At 43.3% G+C, this 18,185-nt stretch overlaps 1 non-coding gene across 1 annotated transcript; it reads left to right on the top strand.

Moving 5' to 3' along the window:
- Window positions 1–11,385: 11,385 nt before the first annotated feature.
- TRNAF-GAA (transfer RNA phenylalanine (anticodon GAA)) lies at window positions 11,386–11,458 on the top strand. The gene has a single exon. It is a non-coding gene; the product is annotated as a tRNA-Phe (tRNA).
- The last annotated feature ends 6,727 nt before the right edge of the window (window positions 11,459–18,185 follow it).

Raw genomic sequence — 18,185 nt, 5'->3', positions numbered from 1 at the left:
CATCATGGTACAATATATAACATTATAGGCTAAAAAGAATTGAAAAGTTTTCCAGTCTGTTTTCTATGGCAGATTCCCAGCTGGTTCTCCACCAGAGGAACTGTCTTTAAGGAGAGGCTGCTCCTGGTTTGGGTTTTTGATGGTTTTTATCTCTTACTTTGTTGTGTGCTCAGTCCCTCCCTCCAGGATGTTCCTCCCAGGGGTCTGAGTGGACTCTGCACCATTATAGGAACCATTAGATGAACTGGTTTTACTGGCCATCCCAGCTCAGCTGCTTCAAGTGTCTTTTTCTTTTTATTCTTTCATTGCCCCACGTTTTTCTCCTGAGTGGAATTCAGGGCAGACCCCATTTAAGAGGCTAGAGGTGAAGGGGAGCTGGGAAGAGGTATTTAGAAAGAGATGGTGATGGTTTTAGGACTTCAGTGCTTATCAGCACTAGGATTTACTTATCTGAGGTGCTTTGGAGAATGAAGAATTGCTAAAAAACTGCTTAGTGCTCAGAATGAGGGCTGACAGTGCTGGTCTGAGACTGAACACTCTCCAGGTCCAAGGTTAGAGCAGTAATAAAATAATTTTATTGATGGGAAAACTGAGGCAGGGGAGAACCAATATATTTATACATTTTTAAATTTATTTATTGATGCTGCCTGCTGGTAAAAACTTCTGCTAAACCCACAGCAAACACCAAACCAGCTCCATGAAACACGTGGAACTTCACAGATTTCTATTCACAGAATCATAGAATGGTTTGGGTTGGAAGGGACCTGAAAGATCCCTTGGTTCCAACCCTCCTGCTTGGGGTGGGGGCACCTCCCACTAGACCAGGTGAATAAAAATCTGGAAAGGATGAAATCAGGAGGAGACTGTGAGCCAAAAGACCTCAAAACAGGAGTGTCCAAGCAAGTCACAGGAGCATCATCAGGATCCCTGCTGGGGTGAGGAATGGACTGAAGGTCTTCAGGTTGAGGAGCAGGGATGCAGAAAAATCAGACTCTGCAGTTCCCCTGCTTTGTGTGGTTGATGCTGTGGTTGCAGCAGAAGCTGGTGACACCCATTGGTGTCATCGTGCCTGAAATGGCAGCCAGGGTGTAAGGGAAGAGGATCTGGGCACTAATATGAGGTGGTATTGGCTTCTGGATGGGCTCCCATGACACATTCCTTCTTTCCTCTGGCAGAGGTTCCCGGGGAACTTAAGTTCAGATATGGTTGCTTCTTATTATGGTGAAAATTTTCAGAGAGAAAGGGTTAAACAGGCAATTTTGGGGCAGATGCAAGAACATACATTGTCCCTGCTTTAAACCCTAGATGATGGTCCCAATATTTGATTAAAAAAACCAAAAAAAACCCAGCTCTTCAGGCTCTACTTGACAGGGTGTAGACAGAAGGTGCTCAGTTCCCTTTCCCCAGCACCATGTAGCTCCCAGGCTCGAGGAAGGAGACAGAGTAAAGTACTCATTGAGTAAAATCCTGATGCCAGGCTACTCTTCTGACAAGTAAAAGCCTTGAGATTTCCCTCTTTAGGTCTCCCCAGGTACCCATTCTGCACCCTCACTCCTTTAAGTCAATATGGTTCAGGGGATGCTGGTTCAGGGGATTTCAATACTCCTGGAATCAGCACAGGAAAAAAAAATATTAAAAGTATTTTTAAAAAATTAAAAAAAAAAAAAAAAGAGAAACCAACATGCTAATGTGAGAACTGGACTTACCTCCCCATGGTTTACACCCCTTATAATCCCTCCTTCACTACCTGCTGGGATTCAGCCTTTTATTACCCAACTCCTTGGGATGCTTTTCCCATGCCTTGGACCCCAGAGACTTCCCAACCCCAACAATCCTACAAGAGGGATTTCTTTCTGGTTGCTTCAACTCTTGGCTTAAAGACAAGTGTATGTGAGGGGAAAAGTCACTGGAAATACCTGAGATTTGAGAATAAACAACTGGTGCCTGACCACCTCTGCCAGGAAGCTTCCAAGGCTTTGAGAATCCCCAGCTCCAAAGTCATCATTCCCAGCAAAGCTTAGGTCCTTGCTGGAATTAATGATTGGATTCTGATTTATTGCAGGTTTCTCCACTTTCCACTGAATGTGAACCCCTGCTTCAGCCATGAAATTGCTCAGGTGGTTTCTGAGCTGTCCTCTTGCCTGTAGTAGAACAAGAAGCACAAGCACAAGTGATTCTCCCCCTCTGCTCTGCTCTCCTCAGACCCCACCTGGAGTTCTGGGTCCAGTTCTGGAGTCCCCAGACATCAGAAGGACACAGAGCTCCTGGGACATGTCCAGAGGAGAGGACATTAAAAGGATAAGAAGGTTGGAGCACCTCCCTGTGAGCAACCTTCCAATATCTAAAGGGGTTCCCCTTTCCTCCTTCTCCTTTCCTTTCCTTTCCTTTCCTTTCCTTTCCTTTCCCTTTCCTTTCCTTTCCCTTTCCTTTCCTTTCCCTTTCCTTTCCTTTCCTTTTCCTATTCCTTTACCTTTCCTTTCCTTTCCTTTCCTCCCCTCCTCCCTTTCCTTTCCTTTCCTTTCCCTTTCCTTTCCTTTCCTTTCCTTTCCTTTCCTTTCCTTTCCTTTCCTTTCCTTTCACCTTTCCTTTCCTTTCCTCTTTCCTTTGCCCTTTCCTTTCCTTACCTTTCCTTTCCTTTCCTTTCCTTCCTTTCCTTTCCTTTCCTTTCCTTTCCTTTCCTTTCCTTTCCTTCTCCTTTCCTTTCCTTTCCTTTCCTTTCCTTTCCTTTCCTTTCCTTTCCTTTCCTTTCCTTTCCTTTCCTTTTTCCTTTCCTTTCCTTCCCTCTTTCCCTCCCTGGGGGTTTGGATTGGATGAATTTTAGGATCCTTTCCAACCCAAACCATTCCCTGATTCTATGAAGCTGGAATCAGGTCCCTCCATACTCTCCCTCGTTTTTGAATCTCTCTTCAGAATCTTCCAGCCCTTGAGAACATCTTCAACCCATGAAAAAACGGGAAAGAATCTTGGAAAGATCTGTTCAACTTTAGAGAAGTAAAGAAATCCTGACTTTCTTTATGGTGTTTTTAATGTTTTTTATGGTGGTTTTTTATGTTTAATGGTTTATGGTGTTTAATGTTTTTTATGGTGTATAAAAAATAAAATATTTAAAATAAAAATAAACGTAAAATAAACAATAAATTTTTTAAAAATAAACATAAAATAAAAATAATAAATAAATAAATAAATAAATAAAATAAAAATAAAAATAAAAATAAAAATAAAAATAAAAATAAAAAAAATAAAAATAAAAGAATATAAAATAAAAATAAAAATAAAAATAAAAATAAAAATAAAAGTAACAATAAATAAAAATAAAAATAAAAATAAAAATAAACACAAAATAAAAATGAAAAATTAAAAATAGTAAAATAAAATAAAAATAAAAATAAAATAAACATAAAATAAACAAAATAAAAATAAAAATAAAAATAAAAATAAATAAAAATAAAAATAAACACAAAATAAAAATAAAAAATTAAAAGTAATAAAAATAAAATAAACATAAAAATTAAAATAAAATACAAATTAAAATTAAAAATAGAAATAAAATAAACATAAAATAAACAAAAATAAAAATAAAAATAAAAAATAAAAACAAAAAAAAATTAAGAATAAAAATAAAAAATAAAAATAAAAATTAAAAAAAAAAAACATAAAACGTTTCAGCATCTTCAGGGATTGCTGAGGATGGATTTGAGCAGGAAGCAGAAACGAATTTTCCAGTTGGTTGCTCAGACACTGGGGAAAAGGGAAGAGGCTGACGGAAGGATGGTCGTAAGGCAGCAGAAAAGAGAGGCTGACATCAGAGCTCCTGATTCCCATCCGGACGTCACTTAGCAACGCTCCAAAATAGGGATTTCACTTCCGAAGTGATGGATTCCCTGGGAATTTTCCCATTAGGTGGCACCACTGGCCTTGAGAAGCTCCGATCTGCTCTGGCTCCATGCCGGAAAAACCTAAATCCCAATGTCTAACCCTCATCTTCCCCCCCTTCCTAATTAAAAAAAAAAAATTAAAAAAAATCTCAGGAAGGGTTGATGAGATCAGAGCCAAAGGTTCCAGTTCTAATTAAATTTTGAGAAAAAAAAGAAAATTTTAGAAGACACAGATCTATTTTTGCAGCTGGTGTAACAGAGATTCTGGAAAATCCCATGGAGTCCCATGGAGTGACAACCTGACATCCCAACCTGGCTTTTTTGGGAAAAGTGTGTTATGGCCACATGAAAAAAAAAATAAAAATAAAAAAAAAGGTATATATATGTAAGAATATATATATAATAACTATATATATAAAATAAATAAACAGTAAATATAAATACATATAATAAATAATATATATTATATTTATATTATATATATTATATGTATATAATAAGTGTAAAATATATATATATATGCCTCATTAAAACAGTACAAAAGCTGCTGAGCTGGTCCCTGCACCACACAGGATACTCCAGGACAACTCGTGCAAGTTATAAAAAAAAAAAAAACATGAAATAAAAAATAAAAATAAAAATAAACAAAGTAAAAAGAAAAAGAAAAAAGTAAAAATGAAAACAAAATAAACATAAAACAAAAATAAAAATAAACAAAATAAAAAAAAGTAAAAATGAAAATAAAATAAACATAAAATAAAAATAAAAATAAACAAAAAATAAAATAAAAAACTGAAAATAAAATAAACGTACAATAAAAATAAAAATAAAAATAAATAAAATAAAAATAATAATAAAAAGTAAAAATGAAAATAAACACAAAATAAAATAAAAATAAAAATAAATAAAATAAAAATAATAAAAAGTAAAAGTGAAAATAAAATAAACACCAAATAAAAATAAAAATGAAAATAAAATAAAAATAAAAATAAATAAAATAAAAATAATAATAAAAAGTAAAAGTGAAAATGAAATAAACACCAAATAAAAATAAAAATAAAAATAAAAATAAAAACAAAAATAAATAATATAAAAATAAAAATAAAAATAAAAATAAAAATAAGAATAAAAATAAAAATAAAAATAAAAATAAAAATAAAAATAAAAATAAAAATAAAAATAAAAATAAAAATAAAAATAAAAAAATAAAAATAAAATAAAAATAAAAATAAAAATAAAAATAAAAATAAAAATAAAAATAAAAATAAAAATAAAAATAAAAATAAAAATAAAAATAAAAATAAAAATAAAAATAAAAAATAAAAATAAAAATAAAATTTTCTGGAAAGCTCTGGCTTTCCAGAAACTTATGGACAGCAAACCCAAAATATTCCTGTGGGGACACCACCCCCCCTCCCAGTGACCCTCATCCACACTGTGGCTGCAGAAGAATAATTTTTAGGGAAAACAAAGTTTCAGCTGAGCTCAGGAGCAGAAATCCCTTTTCACAAGAATTTCTGGGGTGGCTGAGTTGTGTCAGACAATTGATGCTCTTCTTGGTACTCATAAGCTCAAAAAGCAACCCTGGATTTGCCAGTCAGATGCTGCTGATGTCTGGGATGTCATAAAGAACCCTCCAGAGTTGGCATTCAGAGGTTTTCTTTCCCTTTTTTTTGTTTTCTTTTGAGTTTTGAAGGGAGATTTGACTTGGGAACCGAGCACCAGTCTCCCCAGTTTCTGTGGGTCCTGTGAGGTTTTTTGGCCTGGGAGAAATCAGGTGGAATGAACCCCATCCCAGGAATCTTTTCCAAACTGATGGGGTTAGCAGAAAAAAATCCCTCCAGGTTCAGCAGAGGTCATTCCTGTCATAGTGATGCCCTCATCTTCTAGGAATTTGGGAATCAGCATCAGTTCTGAAAATACTTAACATTTCACAGCTCTTAAGAGAAGAGCAGAAGGGTGCTTTGTCACAGAAACAGAGGCCAAAATAGAAAAAAAATAAAATAAAATAAACCTGGAGTAGGTCCAGATGTCAGTAACCCTTCAAATCAAAGGTAAAAATGAAAATAAAATAAACCTGGAGTAGGTCCAGATGTCAGTAACCCTGCAAATCAAAGGTAAAAATGAAAATAAAATAAACATAAAATAAAAATAAACAAAAAATATAATAAAAACATAAACTGAAAATAAAATAAACATAAAATAAAAATAAAAAAAAATCCAAATAAACTGTTATGATGTGATAATCATGTGAGAACTCATCTGGCTATGCAATCTTTTCACTTTTTTCAGCATCCACAAGAGGAAAAAATTTACCAGAAAGAGTTTTCTGTTCCTGCAGCCTGATCCAAGCTGTGTTTGTCAGCTCCTTAATCACTGAGCTCAAGAAGTTGCTCCTGTAAGCATCTTCTGGAGATAAAAATAACCAGAGAAGCTCTGAACACGGCTTGTGGGTGATTTTGTGGGGGACAGATTGCAAGATTTTTTCCTCATCCTATTTCGTGGACAACTGGAAAGATTTATGGGGGGAAATTCCCAACTATCACCTCCTTATGGACTCTGAGGTCCAGATGGATCTGAGAGAGGCAGTGGAATAACAAGGATTTCTCTTTTTCACTTGGGCACTGAGATTTAAACCCTCTTCTGTGGTTCCAAATCACTGAGCAACATTCTAGGTTCCTCTCCTATCAGCATCTCTAGCAAATGTTTTACATTTTCATAGAATCATAGAATCATAGAATTGGCTGGGTTGGAAGGGACCTCAGAGCTCATCAAGTCCAACCCTTGATCCACTCCCACTGCAGTTCCCAGCCCATGGCACTGAGTGCCACATCCAGGCTCTTTTGAAATATCTCCAGGGACGGAGAATCCACCCCTTCCCTGGGCAGCCCATTCCAATGGCTGATCACCCTCTCCAGAAAGAAATTCTTTCTAATGTCCAACCTAAACCTCCCCTGGCACAACTTAAGACTGTGTCTTCTTGTTGAAAGTCGTCTGGGAAAAGAGACCAACTCCCATCTCGCTCCAACCTCCTTTCAGGGAGTTGGAGAGAGTGATGAGGTCTCCCCTGAGCCTCCTCTTCTCCAGCCTCAACACCCCCAGCTCCCTCAGCCCTTCCTCACAGGACTTGTGCTGGATCCCTTCCCAGCCTCCTTGCTCTTCTCTGGACCTGCTCCAGCACCTCAATCTCCTTCCTGAGCTGAGGGGCCCAGAACTGGACACAGGACTCAAGCTGTGGCCTCCCCAGGGCTGAGCACAGGGGCAGAATCCCTTCCCTGGACCTGCTGGCCACGCTGTTCCTGAGCCAGCCCAGGATGCCATTGGCCTTCTTGGCCACCTGGGCACACTGCTGGCTCCTGTTCAGCTTCCTGGCAATCCAGACTCCCAGGTCCGTTTCTGCCTGGCTGCTCTCAGCCACTCTGTGCCCAGCCTGGAGCTCCCCAGGGGGTTGTTGTGGCCAAAGTGCAGGACCCGGCACTTGGAATGTTGAACCTCATCCCGTTGGGATCAGCCCAACTCTCCAGTCTGTCCAGGTCCCTCTGCAGAGCCCTCCTGCTTTCCAGCTGGTCCACACTTCCTCCCAGCTTGGTGTCGTAATTTTAAAATGTAAAAGAAGAATTGTCTGTTTTTTTCTTGAGTTGTGTGGTTTGGGTTGGTGGCTATGGTCTTCAGAGATGCCCTGGATTTATCTTCACCCATTCTTGACACCACAGAGCTTTCAATAACTGGATCTAGCACGTTTCCAGGACACAAATAGGAGACAATTTAAAAATGTCATTGGATAAGAAGCAGAAATTCTGGAGCAGCACTCAGCTGCCCAAAAAAAGACCCACACCTCATAAGCACAGAGATGCTGAGACCCTCAGCCACACATCAGCTCCTCAGCAACCATGGGGGGGATCAGCACTGTGATCCTGAGGTGGATCCTGAGGGTTTTGCTGAAAAGAAATCCCCTGAGGGTACAATTCTCATGTCTGGTTAAGCAAGAAGTTCCATAGCCAAGTTTGGGAGCCTTATTTAATAAATCTCTGTGAGGAAATATCTGCTGCTGTCAAGCAGAACATCCAAACCCAGAAGGAATGTGTTTCTGACATCTTTCCCTACCAGTTGTTTGAGCAGACATGGAGAACTTAAGAGTGCATTTCACAGATGTATTTTGGGGAGATGTGAATCAGGAGCTGGTGAAAAGCTGGTAAATTGTCAGGGCTGGAAGTGAAATTTTTCTATTTGCAGAATCAGTTGGTGGACTGGGCAAACATCTCCCATCTCACTGGATGAATATACCTGGCTCCCTTTCCTTTCCCTGGCTCCCTTTTCCTAGCTGGAGAGAGACAAATTGATGAGGAAGGATTGGGCAGCTCCATGGATAACACCAGATCCTTCAGTGGGCTCTATGAGAAGATACAAGAAATGTCTGTTCTGTGTTATTGCTCTTGGTTGGTCCTCAGATCAAGGTTCCTGCTTAACTCCAGATTTTAGTTGTGTTTTATGATGTGGACCTTGGTAGAGCAAGAAACCCCACTTTTTTTTTTTTTATATTTCTTTCTTTAAATTTCAGAGAAGGAATTGTGGAATGAATCATCAGGAAATTTGCAGATGACACCAAGCTGGGGGGGAGTGTGGATCAGCTGGAAGGCAGGAGGGCTCTGCAGAGGGACCTGGACAGACTGGAGAGTTGGGCTGATCCCAACGGGATGAGGTTCAACATTCCAAGTGCTGGGTCCTGCACTTCGGCCACAACAACCCCATGGGGAGCTCCAGGCTGGGCACAGAGTGGCTGAGAGCAGCCAGGCAGAAAGGGACCTGGGAGTCTGGATTGACAGGAAGCTGAACAGGAGCCAGCAGTGTGCCCAGGTGGCCAAGAAGGCCAATGGCATCCTGGCCTGGCTCAGGAACAGCGTGGCCAGCAGGTCCAGGGAAGGGATTCTGCCCCTGTGCTCAGCCCTGGGGAGGCCACAGCTTGAGTCCAGTTCTGGGCCCCTCAGCTCAGGAAGGAGATTGAGGTGCTGGAGCAGGTCCAGAGAAGAGCAAGGAGGCTGTGAAGGGATCCAGCACAAGTCCTGTGAGGAAGGGCTGAGGGAGCTGGGGGTGTTGAGGCTGGAGAAGAGGAGGCTCAGGGGAGACCTCATCACTCTCTCCAACTCCCTGAAAGGAGGTTGGAGCCAGGGGGGGGTTGGGCTCTTTTCCCAGGCAACTCTCAGCAAGACAAGAGGGCACAAGAGGTCTCAAGTTGTGCCAGGGGAGGTTTAGGTTGGACATGAGAAAGAATTTCTTTCTGGAGAGGGTGATCAGCCATTGGAATGGGCTGCCCAGGGAAGGGGTGGATTCTCCATCCCTGGAGATATTTCAAAAGAGCCTGGATGTGGCACTCAGTGCCATGGGCTGGGAACTGCAGTGGGAGTGGATCAAGGGTTGGACTTGATGATCTCTGAGGTCCCTTCCAACCCAGCCAATTCTATGATTTTATGATTCTATGATTTTGGATGTGTCAGAGCAGTGTGGAAGGGCAAGCAGCACATCCTCTCTGCTGCTGTTAATTGGTTGGTGCTAATGCCTCTCTCCTCCATCCCTACTCTGCAATTAGCACTGTGTGCCTTGTCCCAAGGAATGGTCATCTCAGAAAAACCAAATCCTATGGAAGAGAATCACAGTAATCAACACGACTGGTGTCCAAGGTTGACAGCTGAAACAGCATTAAAAAAAAAAAAGAGGGTCTGAGGAATGAGACGAGATGGTGTCTTCACCTTGAGAAGCACAGAGTTTGTGTCTGATTGTGCCTTTTACTCTTTTCACATTGACAGAGACCTCCTGAGCCTTCCTTACAATCAATTTGTCTTTCTCTTCATCCTCCATCACTTCCTATTCAGCTTCCACACCATAACTTTGTATCTAGGTGCTCAAGGACAGGTTGGATGAGGCTTTGAGCATCTTTGTGTAGATGAGAGGCATCCCTGCCTATGGCAGTGAGGTTGGAGTTGATGATCTCTAAGTTATTTTCCACCCTGGGACTGTTTAGCCTTGAGAAAATAAGGATGAGAGGGGATCTTATAAATGTCTATAAATATCTGAGAGGTGAGGTCAAGAGGAAGGGGCCAATCTCTTTTTGGTGGTGCCCAGTAATAGCATAAGAAAGAATGGCTTGAAGCTAGAACATGGGAAGTTCCACCTCAACATGAAGAGAAACTTCTTTCCTGTGAGGGTGATGGAGCCCTTGCCCAGGCTGCTCAGAGAGGTTGTGGAATTTTCTGCTCTGGAGCCTTTCCAAACCCACCTGGATGTGTTTGGTGTCAGCTGCCCTGCATGATCCTGCTTTGGCAGGGGGGTTGGACTCGATGATCTCTGCCCTGGTTTGGTCCAGGATAAAGGTGATTTTCTGTCTTGGACTTTTGCTTTCAGCTGAGTCTCTTGGAAGGAGCTGCACTTGCTGAAATGAACAGCAAGTTTCTCAGGCAGTGGCTGCTGCTGGGACTGATCCCACTCGATGTTTAGAGTTCCAGCTGGAGAATGGGGTGCAGAACCAAGGCCACTGCTCAGCTCTGAGGAACATTTGGCCTTCTGGAAGGAGAAAAGGAGGCAAGAGGTCCCAGCTGCAGCCCTCCTTTGGGGAGGAACAGACAAGAGAAATGGCCAGAATTGACCAAACAGAGGATTACATCCCATCCACCTCATCCTCAGGAGAAATTGGAGGGATCACCAGGGTCAAAGCCCTTCCTGCTTCCCCTTCTTCCCCTGTGCCTGTTTGCTTGGGCATCCTGGGAGGATTCCATCCCTTCCTCTGCCTGTGCTCCTGATCCATGCCAGCCTGAATCTGTGTGTTCCTGCCTCCAGCTCCCCACTGCTGCTGAGCCCAGGAGTCCAGCCTGGACTTTCCCAGGGCTGCCCTGCAGCCTGGGTGGGGATGGGAGAGTTCTTGGGGGAAAGGGGGGAGGAACCTGGGATCCATTTTCCTGGATATTTGTATAGTTTTAGTAATTTTTCCTATTTCTCATTCCTGTTTCATTAAAGCTGTGTAGTTTAGTTTCCAACCCATCAGTCTCTCTCCCTTATTCTCTCTCCTTTCTTTATCAGGGAGGGGAGAGAGATTAATTTTGAGCATCTGATATTTGCTTTAATTGCCAGGGCAGTGTTAAACAGTGACAATCTTTAAGTCCCTTTCCAACATAAGCCACTCTATGATTCTATGATTCTAACTTCACCTTCTCAATTTCCTTGCAATGATTTGTGAGTGACAGAACCTTTCTTTAATCTCAAGTTTTGTTGGTTTTTTTCCCCCTGATCCCCATTTATCCATCCCCCAGAATCTTTCCTAAAGTCAAGCACATCTCCAGAGCTCACATCCACTGGTGAAGAGGCTGTGTTGGAGGCCTGGACTTTTGAGCCCAGACTGTCTATATCCTATTCCCTGAAACAACTTTTTTGGCTCACAACCTGAAGTCAACAAAACTTGTCTGGAAAGGATGAAAAATAATTATATTTCTACAGGTTTTGTGAAAATTGGCATCAAGGCAGGGCTGAAGTAGCTCAGCTGGGAGAGCGTTAGACTGAAGATCTAAAGGTCCCTGGTTCAATCCCGGGCTTCAGCAGTGTTTCCTGTAGTTTTTGGGCTTAGTTTTGGGCTCTTCAGTACAAGAGAGACATGGAGTTATTGAAGTGAGTCCAGAAAAGGGCCAGGAAGATGATTAAGAGAGACCTGGGACTGGTTGTTCTTGTGAAGTCTCCTTAGAAATATTACAAAAGCCACCTGGATGTGGTGCTGAGCCCTAGGAAGCCCTTCTAGAGCAGGAGATTGGACCAGATGACTATCTCAGGTCTATTCCAACCTGATGGGTAGAGGAGAAGCACAAACTTTATATCAGGAGCAGGGAAAAGCATCATCCCTATATATTTCTATTAGGGGTGGCCACCTGGCCAACCAGCACACCCAACCAGCCAACAAAACAGCTGTGATTAAGATTGAGCTGTCAAAAGAACCAGATCTATATCCAAATAAAATGAGATTTACACATTCCTATCCTTACAGAGCCATTTATTGAGGTGTTTTGGGGATTTTTTGTTGTTTTGTGGTTTTGTTTTATTTTTTTGTTCTCAGACCAGGTCATAGCTCTGCAGAGCTCCTTCAAAATTCTCTCATCACCTGCTCTGAAATCCTTGTGTCCCTCTCATCTCTTGCCAGCTCTGCAAGGCTATGTCATTCCCAGAACTCCCAAATATACTTCCGTTCTCATTTCAGACACCATCTGTGTCCCATTTTTGCAGCACTTGGCAGAGATCTCTTCCCTTCTATGGTGTGTTTGTTCCCCTTGCTGAGCTGCAGCTTTCTTTGGAGGTGGGAAAGTCAGAGGGTGGAACAGACACCAGCTGGGTGCAAAATGGAGATCACTTTGCTGTGAAAGTCTTCTTGGGGAGCAGGGTGCTTTGGGTGTTCAATCTTCATCAGGTGGTCCTTGAAGGACTCAAGGACAACCCATGGAAGAGCCAAAACCAATACGAGGTCATGTTTGTCTGCAAGAAGGGGAAGAGGCTTCACTAGGACTTTGGGAGTGGGTTTAACATTGGTTTAACATGGTTAATATTGCCCCAGCAACTAAACCAAATACCAGATGCCCCCTCCTAATCCCCTTCCCTTCCATAATAAAGGAAGAAGAGAGAATAAGGGAGAGAGACTGATGGGTTGGAAACTAAACTACACAGCTTTAATGGAACAGGAATGAGAAATAGGAAAAAAATTACTATATACAAATATCCAGGAAAATAGATGCCAGGTTCCTCCCCCCTTTCCCCCAAGAACTCTCCCATCCCCACCCAGGCTGCAGGGCAGCCCTGGGAAAGTCCAGGCTGGACTCCTGGGGTCAGCAGCAGTGGGGAGCTGGAGGCAGGAACACACAGATTCAGGCTGGCATGGATCAGGAGCACAGGCAGAGGAAGGCATGGAATCCTCCCAGGATGCCCAAGCAAACAGGCACAGGGGAAGAAGGGGAAGCAGGAAGGGCTCTGACCCTGGTGATCCCTCCAATTTCTCCTGAGGATGAGGTGGATGGGATGGAATCCTCTGTTTGGTCAATTCTGGCCATTTCTCTTGTCTGTTCCTCCCCAAAGGAGGGCTGCAGCTGGGACCTCTTGCCTCCTTTTCTCCTTCCAGAGGGCCAAATGTTCCTCAGAGCTGAGCAGTGGCCTTGGTTCTGCACCCCATTCTCCAGCTGGAACTCTAAACATCAAGTGGGATCAGTCCCAGCAGCAGACACTGCCTGAGAAACTTGCTGTTCATTTCAGCAAGTGCAGCTCCTTCCAAGAGACTCAGCTGAAAGCAAAAGTCCAAGACAGAAAATCCCCTTTATCCTGGCCCAAACCAGGACAGGGGTGAAGATGAGTCAAGTTGGGTAGACATCATGGGTAGGTCCAAATGCTCTGGAGCATCCAATTGCTCTGGGTCCTTTTACCAGGTAATTGATGGAGTTCACAGTTTTGTCTCCCTGTCATGCAATTCAATCAAGTTTTACTGAAGAAATCAGGGAGATGCAACCCACAGACAAAACCAAAACCAACCAAAAAAATCCTAAACCACACACACACAAAAACCCCAAAGAAAAACAAAAAAGGAAAGAAAAAACACCAAAAAACTCCCACCAGAACCCAAAACCACAGGCACACAATAAAAACAAAAAAACCCCCCTCAAACAGAAACAAAGAACACACACAAAAAAAAAAAAAAAGAAAAAAGAAAACCAAACCCACCAAAAACCAAAAAAAGCAAACAGTTTAAGCTCTCCACCAAATTAACTGAATCTGTGCAAGCTACATGGCTGTGCCTCAGTTTCCCTCGTTGCAGCAGTGACTCCTGCCTTCCCCCTCCCCTGGGGGAGAGTTAAAATGCAGGTGAAAGCACTCTGTGTTCTCAGCTTGTGTTTTTGTGTGTTATCCCAGCACGTGGCCCTGTGGATGATGCTGGATTACTCACACACCTCTCAAGTCCTCTTTTTCTCTGATTTCTTTTTATTTGTAAGAACTACCAGTGCTCACGTTAGCCTAGAAAACCCAACACCTTCAGGATGCTGGCGTCAACAGCTCTGAGCTGTCCTCTGAGCCTGTTCCTTAGGAACTCCTGTGACTTTCAGGAGAATTTACCTCAGATTTGATTGGAAAGGGAGGAGGTGGAAGGAATAGTGCAGAAGAGGACAGCTCATCTCAGAAGAACAAAGATGAGGTCAAGAATGAGGAAACCGTGTAGGGAAGAGGATCACAGATTTGTCACAGTTGGAGAAAACCTCTAAGATCCCCATGTCCAGCTGTCAACATTTCCTCTCCAGGTAAAAATGTGGAACAATATGTGTATCACTCACTAGAGCAGGTCCTGAAGTGCCTCATCCACATGGTTTTTCAATACCTCCAGGGATGGTGACCCCACCACCTCCCTGGGCAGCCCATTCCAATGCTTGGCTACTCCCCCAGTAAAGAAATTCTTCCTCATAGCCAGTTAAACCTCCCCTGGTGCAACTTCAGGACATTTCCTCTGGTCCTATCATTATTTAGTTGAGAGAAGAGCCCAGCACCCACTTCCCTACAACCTCCTTTTAGGATGAAGGACTGGAGATGATGGAAGAGACTACAGAAGCCTGGGTCACCACTGACACAGAACATGGACAAGAAGAGCTTTGGGATTCATCTGGGAAGGGAGACAAGAAATACTTGGAATATTTTGCCTACCATGGCAAAACCTAGGAGAGATTGAGTGCCATCTGTGTGGCTCTGGAGGAAGAAAACACAAAGGATGAAGAATATGTGGTCAAGTTAGGATCAAGGGTTGGACTTGATGATCTCTGAGGTCTCTTCCAACCCAGCCAATTCTATGATTCTGTCACCCATGGCAATAAAATGAGCTGGCAAAGTTGGCTGCTACAGGGGAAAGGACCCAAGAGGGACATTTTGGTTTCCAGGATTGATTGACAGCAGAAACCCTCCAGATGGGAGGAAGAATAACTAGTAACACATTTCCAGAGCACTGACTTGCTTGCTGTCTCTGCTGCCCACCCCCTCAGCTCAGCTGCCCCAGCAGCTCCAGGCTGTGTCCACCCACCTGCAAGAAGCAGCAGAGAAGAAGTTTCACCTGGAGGGGAAAGCAAATTCTCCCTGGAGGAGGTGAGAGGAGGACAGGGGATCCTGTGAAATCCCACAGTGGCATTTGGAGGCAGAATTTCTGGACTGAACCTGACTGGGGAGTATGGAAGATGGGAGGAGGGGGATGAGGAGGGGCTCGAAGAGGTGTGTTAGCATCCTTACCTGTGTGGTATGGAATCATGGAATGATTTGGGTTGGAAGGGACCTCTAAAGGTCATCTAGTCCAACCCCCTTGCAGTAAGGACACCCTCAACCAGATCAGGTTGCTCAGAGCCTCCTCAAGCCTCACCTTGAATATTTCCAGGGATGAGGTTTCAACCACCTCCCTGAGCAACCTCCTCTATTTTCCCACGACCCTCATGGTAAGGAACTTTTTTTCTAACATCCAATCTAAATCTACTCTAATTTCAAACCATTGCCCCTCATCCTATCACTCCAGGTCCTTGCAAACAGTCCCTCTCCATCCTTCCTGCATTCCCCTTTCAGATACTGGAAGGTCACTATTAGGTCTCCCTGGAACCTTCTATTTTCCAGCCTGAACAAGCCCAGCTCCCTCGGATTGTCTTCATAGGAGAGGTTTTCCATCCCCCTGATCATTTTTGTGGATCTCTCTGGGCCCTCTCCATCAGCTCCATGTCCTTCCTGTGTTGAAGGCTCCAGAGCTGGATGCAGGGTTCCAGGGGAATCCAGGGAATCCAGAAAGTTTAACTCAGTGAATCTCTTGCATATTCTGCCCAGGGAACTGATAGAGTCACCATCCCTAGAGGTATTTAAAAGAGATGTGGTGCTGAGGGACATGATTTAGTGATGGAGCTGGCAGTGCTGGGTTAAGGGTTGGACTTGATGATCTTAAAGGTCTTTTCCAACCAAAATGATTCATCAGGAAATCTCTCTTCTACATTTGCAAACACTGCCTGGCTTGGCTACAGTCTGTGAGATCATCTTTTTACTATTTATTTAGACAACCCCCTATCCTGGAGTGAAATAAATCCCCCAGGATTGATGCTGCAGATGGCTGTAGGCATGTTTGCAGCTGTTGAGAAGTTTGCACAGTTTTGCCTCCTTCTCCTGTCACTCCTCTTTCATTTGTCTGCCTTGTTTGTGTCAAATCTCCTCCAAAAAGAACACACCTGGGGAAGAAATGTCCCATTTCCCACATCACCACTCCTAGCTGAAGCTCTCACAGGTCATGCCAGGGATGCTGGCACCTGATTCCCACATGTGCCACTGGGATTCCTTCTCATTGCATACATAAACTGATAAATCAAGTTTTTAGAAGTCTGGAGTCTTGATGTCAAACCCCACTCTCCTGGAAAATCATCCTTGGGAAGTTCCTAGTGAGTAGGCTCAGGTTCCAGCAGCTTTGCTGTGCTGTGTCACTGTGTTTCCCCTGTCACTCACCAACACAGCAATATTTACAGGGCTGGAAGGAGAAAAAAAAAAGCTTTTTCTACATTGCCACTTCTCAGCCACAACCAAGAGGACCCAAGGGAAGAAAATCTCCCTCATCTTAGTGAGTGACCACTTGCTGGCCATTAATTTGGGAAGGACTTGGTCCTCAGCTAGAAGCAAATCTGATCTTGCAGACTTGGTGGGTGGTGTTGGCCAGGTTCAAGAGAGCTCCAAGCCTGGTTTCATCTCATCTCCTGGAGTAATTTCAGTTTCAGAGAGTTATCAGAGGTTTGGGATTTATATTTCCTAGATGCCAAGATCTTTTCCCCTGTGTAGATGCAGCTATGCTGGAACATAACTCTCCTGTGAGGACAGACTGGGAGAGTTGGGGTTATTCAGTCTGGAGAGAAGAAGGCTCTGAGGACACCTTATTGGAGCCTTCTAGGGCTACAAGAAAGCTGGGGAGGGATTTTTTAGGATGTCAGGGAGTGATAGGATATGGGGGAATGGATTCAAACTAGAGGGGAGATTCAGATTAAACATTAGGAAAAAGTTTTTCCCCATGAGGGCGGTGAGACCCTGGCACAGGTTGCCCAGAGAGGTGATGGAAGCCCCATCCCTGGAAGTTTTTAAGGTCAGGCTGGATGGGGCTCTGAGCAACCTGATCTGGTGGGAGATGTCCCTGCCCATGGCAAGGGGGTTGGACCAAGATGATCTTTAAGGTCCCTTCCAACCCTGAGAATTCTATGATTCCATGGAAAGTTTACAGGCCAGACCCATGAGCTGAGCTGCAAGACCTGGGTGCCTCTGAACTGGGGTCTGTAGGAAATCCAAGGTAAATTTTGTTACCTGAACACACAGGTTGGGTGCTGGTTCTTCAGATTTGCTCCAAAAGTATCATCCAGCTGAGAGGCACTCATCTGCTTGGCAGGGAAAGCTGACTGTTCAAACCCTGAGCTAGGAGCTCTTTCCCCAGGGAACCACTGACACTGACAAGGAATTAATTTTTGCCTCTACTGAGTACACTGAGAAGCTGGGAAAAAAAAAAAAAAGCATAAAAAAAGTGCTCTTAACTTAAAAAACTTCAGCTAAATGTTTAAAGCTAGAAGTGATCTGAGACCTTAGAACCTAAAATCCTGGGGCTGAAAAAACTCCACATTCTCAGTGGCTTTGCAAGCCTTTCTGGTTTTATTTAGCTATGTGGGCTTTGGGCTGTATTTTTGTGTGTGTGTGTGGTTTTTTTGTTTTTTTTTTTAATGGCCACAACACCAAGGGAGCCTGTGTGGAAATCTGTAGTCAAGGTACCCTAAGCTGCTTTTACAAGCTCTCAGGTTGGTGCTGTTGCTGCAAAAGTCTCTTTCCCTCCAGGACCAGGCAACCCAGCACATCTTTTACCACCCATCAGGATCTTTAAAGGGGTGGCTTCAAAATCAGCAGGCAACTGCACTGCCTCTCGCTCAGGTCGAGGAAAAAAAGAGCTGCCACCGGTTTCTATGCTAATTTGATGGGTTTCAAAAGCCCATTTCGTTTCTCCTCCTCCTCCTCCATCCACTTTTCTCGCTCTCACTCCTCTTGTGGAGGTGCCAAAGCCTCCTCTGTCAATTTGTGAGAAGTTCTGCTTGAAAACTGGGGCAGAGGAGCTCCCACGTAACCAGGCTGGCAGGAAAATATTGGAGGCAGAAAACCTGCCTCAAAATGACTCGAGGAGTTTCCCCATGTCAGGGTGAAAGAAAGGGGAACCTGGAATTAACTCCACCAAAATCCCTGGGGGCCAAGGCACCTGCCCAGCATCTTCTGACCATGGCT

Source organism: Heliangelus exortis, chromosome 2 (assembly GCF_036169615.1).
Source record: "Heliangelus exortis chromosome 2, bHelExo1.hap1, whole genome shotgun sequence".
Lineage (NCBI taxonomy): Eukaryota > Metazoa > Chordata > Aves > Apodiformes > Trochilidae > Heliangelus > Heliangelus exortis.
This window is presented reverse-complemented; position numbering and strand designations above follow the sequence as displayed.